This window comes from Bidens hawaiensis, unplaced genomic scaffold, assembly GCF_021521415.1.
Source record: "Bidens hawaiensis isolate Kalapana, Puna unplaced genomic scaffold, B.hawaiensis_p1.1 tig00028059_1, whole genome shotgun sequence".
Taxonomy (NCBI): Eukaryota; Viridiplantae; Streptophyta; class Magnoliopsida; order Asterales; family Asteraceae; genus Bidens; species Bidens hawaiensis.
Window position 1 is genome coordinate 171,083 of NW_027494565.1, and position 7,691 is coordinate 178,773.

Genomic DNA, 7,691 nt, shown 5'->3' on the forward strand with positions numbered 1-7,691 from the left:
AGATGCCTATGAGTGTCAAATCTGCTGAAGAGCAGTTTGCTCTCTATGCTTCTTTTATTGCTTCCTATGAGAACTACATTCAGGGGAAGATTGTTGATCCAGCTATGTTGGAAGAAGACTATGACCAGATTGATGCTGATGATCTGGAAGAAATGGATCTGCAATGGCAGATGGCTATGATCGTGAGAAGAGTGAAACGGTTTATGAAAAAGACCGGAAGAAAGTTTGTCGGTGGAAGGCCAGGGTTTGACAAGACGAAGGTAAGATGCTACAACTGTCAGCAAAACGGCCACTTTGCTAAGGAGTGCAGAAATGAGCGTGTAGAACGTGGTCAAGGCAAGTCTACACAGCATAATGGGGGTAGTAAAGATTACAGTGCCATGATTTCTAGAGAAGATGGTGAATATAACTGGAACCTGCATTCTGAATAAATCTTTGAACAGGCAAATTTGGCAAATGTTGAAAATGGAGAAAGTGAGAAAGCTACTGGAGAAGAAAAAGCTTTCATGGCTGATGCTAAAGACCAGCTCTCCGAGGTATGTTCTAAACCTACTTGTTCTAAATGTGAAAACTTGTCTGAGCAATTAGCAACTATAACTGATCAATATGTTAGTTTGGATGCTGAGTTTAAAACTCTAAAAGAAGATCATCATTTTACAAAAGCAAGAGAAAATAGCTATAAAGTTAAAATAAAAGCTTGTGAAAAAGATATTAAAAGTCTAAAAGCAAAAATTGCTGAAAAAATTCAAGTGAGTGATCTAAGCTATGAAGTTTTGGAAGAAAAAACCAAACTAATAGCTGAAAGAGAAAAACAGATTGCTGATCACCAGGTGAAAGTGGTGGAACTGAATAGAAAACTTGAGCAGTTCAGAAATTCCTCTGCTATTCTTGATCACCTTGTTAGTGATCAAGGTTCCTCAGTTAAGAGGGGAGGAATTGGTTATCATGAGGTTCCACCACCTTATAATCACAATTACACTTTTAATCCTAGTAATCAGAAATCTGTTGACTTTGAGGTTGTTCAGACAGTTCCAATTAAGGTAACTAGTAAAGAACCAGATGTTAGTAGAGGCGAAACAAGTCCGCCTGTGTCAAGTGTTAAAATTTCTGTTCCGAGTCCGGTCTCATCAGATTCGGATAAGTCATTCGAGTCGGGTAAGACAAAGGAGGAGGTTGTATTACCAAATAGTGGAGAGAAAGATAAAACAACTAAAAAGAGTTCTCCGCTAAACCCGTATGTCCCACCATATGTGAGACGAACGGGCGATAGTACAGCCTCGACATCCAAAACAACTGTTGAAAAGAAAGTAGAGCATAGATGTTGTTTTAGGTGTAATCAATTAGGGCACCTAGTTGCAGATTGCCCTCTGAAGCAGCAATTCAGAGGTGTGAGGCATACCATAACTGAGACTAAGCCTAATGGTAATTATAATACTGGTAAAAGTGAAAACCATTCAAAATTCAGAAATCAGACTAATTCAGGTTTTCAAAGAAACCAATCTCAGTTTCACACTGCTGATAACCAAACAGTAAGTTATAATTCTTTCAATTCACAAAGGTTTGGGAGGCCTCACAATCAATCTACAAGGAGGTATACTAATAGGACTTACAGGAATTATACAGAGACTAACTTTGGAAAGCCAAAGTTCAGGATGTATAGATCCAAGACCAATTGGTCTTGGGTCCCTAGATTCTAATCTTTTGCTTTAATCGTGCAGGAACAGTTGAACAGGGCTGCCAATAATCTTTGGGTTGTGGATAGCGGCTGTTCCTGGCACATGACGGGTAACAAAATCTTGTTACACGATTTGAAACCTGTTCAAGGAGGGAGAGTGAGCTTTGCTGGAGAAAGTGGAGGCAAGATTACAGGAATGGGAACGGTGTCTAATGGAAAGATGACTCTAGAGAAAGTAAACTTTGTCGAAGAATTGAAGCACAATCTGCTGCGTGTGTCGCAGATCTGTGATAAGGAGTACACCGTACATTTTACAAAGAATGAGGCTATTGTGTTGCATCCTGGTTTTCAGATACCAGAGGAGTGGATTGTGATGAAGGCTCCACGTGAGAGGAATACGTATATTATGGATATGAGGTCGACTGAAATGGCCACGGAAGAATCATGCCTTATGACAAAAGCGAGCGAATCGGAGTCCGAATTGTGGCATAGGAGAATGGGGCACATTCATCTTCGGAAGATGAACCACATTCTCAAAAATGGACTTGTGCTGGGCGTTCCCTTGAAAAGTTTCAACTTTGAAGACAAATGTCTAGCGTGCAAGAAGGGAAAGCAGCACAAGAAATCCCATCACACCAAGAAGGTCAATTCTATTGTCAGTACTCTAGAACTGCTTCACATGGATCTCTTCGGTCCCGTGAATGCAAAAAGTCTAGGAGGTACTTCTTATTGCTTGGTGATCACTGATGATTACTCACGATATTCGTGGGTATATTTCCTGAAGACAAAAGATGAAACGGCTCAGATGGTGAAGAATTTGATTACCAAAGTTGAGAACGTTATGGATAAAAGGGTTAAGTTCATCAGGAGTGACAATGGAACGGAGTTCAAGAATTTTGAAATGGAGATCTTCTGCCTTCAGAAAGGGATTGAGCACCAGTACAGCGCTCCGTATACTCCGCAACAGAATGGAGTGGCTGAGAGGAAGAATAGAACGTTAATTGAAGGAGCCAGAACTATGCTGGCTGATTCGAAGCTTCCTGTGGTGTTCTGGGCTGAAGCAGTTGCTACAGCCTGTTATATCCTGAATAGAGTCTTGACTGTTAAAAGACTTAATAAAACGTGTTATGAGCTTATGCATGGGAGGAAGCCCAACTTGAGTGGTCTTGAACCATTCGGGTCCCCTTGTTCGATTTTAAAGACAAATTCTAAATTTGGTGAAGTAGCCGATGAAGGAATCTTAGTCGGTTATGTTGTTGGGACTCCCAACAGACGTGTCTTTAATACATCGACCGGCAAGGTTGAGGTGGTGTGTAACACCGATATCACAAGTTACAAACCGCCAAAACCAAGCAATGGACCTGCTGAGTTTTTCGACTATGATAGACTTTTTAAGTCTTTTAACATACCTTATTTTGATTGTGCAGAAGTAGAAGAAAGAGTTGCTACGAAGATCATCCTTGACGAGGAAGAAAATCTAGTGCAAAGACAGCTGTTTGATAAATGTCAACCTTCCTCATCAAATGCTATCGATACCCCTGCTGCCTCTCCTGAAGAAGAATTTTTCAATCCATTTCACTCTCAGCAAGAAACAACCATTGATGAGCTCTCTTCTAACTTGGAAGACAATCTGCATGTCGGTTTGGTTCCGACCACGAGAATTCATAAAGATCACTCTTTGGAGAATGTGATTGGTGATGTGTCCTCCGGTGTACAAACAAGACGTAGCTTGAATGAGCACACCTGTGTTTACACAAGCATTAAGGAGACAGGCATAATCAACGAATGCTTGTACACCTGCTTTATCAGCCAGATTGAACCAAAGAATTATCAAATGGCTCTAAAGGACAGCTCGTGGGTCGAAGCCATGCAAGAAGAGCTGGCTCAATTCAAGAAAATGGAAGTTTGGACTTTGGTTGAAAAACCAAAGAATGTGCATGCGATAGGCACAAAATGGGTTTTTAAGTGCAAGAGAGATGAGAAAGGGATTATTATAAGAAACAAGGCGAGGCTAGTCGTTAAAGGTTTTAATCAACAAGAGGGGATTGATTATAATGAAGTGTTCGCTCCTGTGGCAAGATTGGAAGCCATTAGATTGTTTTTGGCATTTGATGCTTATAAGAAGATGAAGGTATTTCAGTTAGACGTGAAAAGTGCGTTCCTAAATGGGAAAGTTGATGAGGTTGTGTACGTTGAGTAACCTCCGGGTTTTCCTGACCCAGACTTTCCAAACCACGTGTACAAGTTAAGCAAGGCGTTGTATGGACTACATCAGGCACCTCGTGCCTGGTACTCAACTTTATCAGATTACTTGCTTGAAAATGGGTTTGAAAGAGGGAAGATAGATAGCACGTTGTTCTTCAAGAGAGAAGGAAGCGACTTCCTGCTGGTGCAAGTCTACGTGGATGACATTATCTTTGCTGCATCAAAAGTCTCCATGTGTCAGGAGTTTGAGGCCGTCGTGAAGAAAAGGTTTGAAATGAGTGCTATGGGTGAACTAACTTTCTTTTTAGGATTGCAGGTTGATCAGAAGAACGATGGGATGTTCATTCATCAGACCAAGTATGTCCATGATGTGCTCAAACGCTTCAAGATGAAGGACAGCACTCCATTCGATACTCCAATCTGCCTCAACCATAAATTGGGTGCTGAGACAGACAATGACACAGATGTGGACCCAACTCAGTATTGGGCTATTATAGGTTCTTTAATGTACTTAACTGCTTCTAGACCTGATATTATGTTTGCAGTTTGTCTTTGTGCTCGTTTTCAGGCAAACCCAAAGGAATCTCACATGAAGGGTGTGAAGAGGATCTTGCGATATCTCAAAGGCAAACCTAAGCTGGGGTTGTGGTACGCGAAGGGAGGAGACTTGGAATTGGTAGCTTACACAGATTCTGATTATGGAGGGTGCAATCAGAGTCGGAAGTCAACTACTGGAGGATGTCAGTTTCTAGGAGGCAGATTAGTGTCCTGGCAATGCAAGAAGCAGACATCAGTCGCCATTTCAACATGTGAGGCAGAATACATGGCAGCATCCAACTGCTGCTCCCAGGTTCTGTGGATTCAACAACAGTTACGCGACTATGGTCTGAATTTCTCACTTACTCCAATTTGTATTGATAACACTGCTGCGATCTCAGTAACTAATAATCCCGTAAAGCACAGTAAAACTAAACATATTGACATACGTCATCATTTTATACGGGATTGTGCTGAGAAGAAACTGATTGTGCTTGAAAAGGTGGATACGCTTGATAATTTCGCTGATTTATATACTAAAGCGTTTGACAAATCAAGATTTCAAAACCTTGTTGAGTTGAATGGGATGATCAATCCCGAGTAACCATGCTTTTTGTGCACATATATATAAAAAAAAAAATGTCACTATCGCTTAAAATTATGTCGGTTACCTCAGTTTGAAGGACATATCCTCGGATATGTTTGGTCCTCATTTTCTACTTGTAGAGTTTGAGGATTGCCATTAACCAGATGACTGAATGTGACCGGGGCGGTTTATGATGTGTTTTTATTCTTTCGCTGAAAATTAGTCGTTCATACTTAGTTAGAAGGACACATACTTGTATGTGGTCGGTCCAGCGGATCCATTGGATCCTCAGGATAACCGTTTACCTGAAGACTTTGAACTGATCGGAGCGATTGAAGTCAAAATTTTTTTAAGGGAAATGAAATTAGTTTTCAAGTCTACTACTTCGTAAGAAGTTCGTTTGCTATGTTTAACAGAAAATTGATCCAACCTTGGAAAATGATAGATATACTGATTCTGTGTGCTTAACTAGTGAAGTTATTAGGCTTAAAAGGCTTTAGAACAGTCATTGTATGTCGTGGTAGCTTTTTATGGTACGTAAAAGTAGATGTGATACAAACTAAATCTACTCGATTTTATGTGGAAACTTCTTAAGAGTTCTGCATGTCTTCATATATATCTTTCTGAATGATAGGCAGAAAAGCGATTACCCAATCATACACGAGCCTGTTAGTGTTCTGATTCCCGTGAAGAAAGCGTGTCAAGAGACTGCAGTGATCCAGATTCGGGACTTGCAGTTGTTCTCTATGTGTTCGAAAAAAAAAAAAAAAAAGCCTTATGAGTTATTGAAACATTCTAGAGCTGACAATGTCAAGACTTCTCAATCATGGAGTAAGAAAGAGAACGGGAAACAGATGAAGAGTACTTACAAACTTAATCAGACACTATGGGTTGAAGTCAATTCGGGGTGACTTGGGGAAAGCCAAATACGCTTTGAGAATAGATAGGAGGCATCATAATCTCTGAGTTGTTGCCCACTTAATTTTTGAGCTTAATTGAACTTAACTCGTATCACAGAAACGATGAAAACCATCTTAAGTTATTTACCTGCCTACAACCTGTTTCTTTATGTCATAATACAGCTAAACACGGATCTATGTGACAGTCACGTAGTTAGTATGATTCCTGTTCGGATCTTTTCTAAAACATGGTAGTCCCTGTCTAGACTGAAATTTGATCCCTTATACTTTAATTTTTAAAAGTTTTTCGTACTTAGGTAGTTTATGATTTTATAACTGGTTACTTGGACTTGATCGTGTCATTTAATTCTTTAGGGAAGTTTTAAAACTTAATTGCAAATTATTCGAATTTTGGGGTTTGTATTGAAAAATTTTTAATTTCAGCGAAGTTCTGCATAACTTCGCCTGATAGGCGAAGTTATCCACAACTTCGCCGATACATCTGTGACCCTATATAAAGGACTCTAAAGGTCAAACTGTTCATTTATTTCAAAATCCAGCGAACTTATTCTCACAGAAACCTCGGCGAACTTATCGATTCTTTTATCATCAATCATTCTGTGTTTTCTTTGTCGATTAAAGGTGTGTAGGGTTCCATATTCGTATAATCATTGTCGTTAATGATTATCACAGGTCGATACGACCCGTTTCGTGACCTCGGTTATTTGAAACCTAAAAACCCGATTTTCAAACTTGTTTTTACGTGATAGTAAACCACTTAAACGTATAAACCCTCATAATATCATGTATTTCGGAGTCCTCGATCTCCGAAATCATCATCTACACGTCGTTCAACAACCTTAACTGTTGCCGATTCGAATTCGGCGAAGTTACAGTTTAGGCGAAGTTATCCGTAACTTCGCCTGAGGTTTAACTTCGCCAGAGGCGATGTTGTGGTGAGGCGAAGTTATCATTAACTTCGCCTGGACCTTTTTACTTATTAGTTATTAGACGAACTTAAAGATGAAGCGAAGTTGTTCCCAACTTCGCCCCATCTTTAACTTCGCTTATACAGATTTTATCACAACTTCGCTCATGGTAACAAGCGAACTTGTGTTATTCTTTAATGTTTATCTAACTTGGTTCGTTTGTTGCAGATATGGCTGCTGTTGCTAGTGCTGGTGGTGCAGGCGGTGATGACGGAGGTGATCAACAAAGACAGTTCTTCCCGGGTCACAACATGTATATCACCTTAGACCCGGAAGCGAGCGGAGTTGATGATTTCCGCGAAATCATCACATTCCTTTTACGCACGAGGATATTCCACGCCATTACAACAACTCTGCCGATATCCTTACCCAACATTGAGGATTTCTGGCAGACCGTGGAATACGACTGTAGAGTCGAGCCCCCGGTGATGCGCGCAACCGTCAACAATCATATTGTTCAGTTCTCTTCTGAACATATCCGGGCGGCTCTGCGGTTTGGAAACGAGACAAGGGATGACCCGACAGAGTTTGTAGCTCCTTTCCGCGATGGAGCATTTTTGAGGATGGGTTATTCAGGTCCCTTGGGGGATTCGTAGAGAAGGAAGGGTTTTCTGCTTGACCAGTGGCGCTTTCTCATGCATGTTATGATAGTATGCATGTCAGGGAGAAAGGCGGGCACTGATGGCATGGGCGCGACCATGCAGTCAGCAATGACTGCTCTGACATACAACAAGCGATTCAGCTTTAGTCAAATGGTCTTTTACGAGATTGATCGTCAACGAAGAGCGATGGCGCGTGAG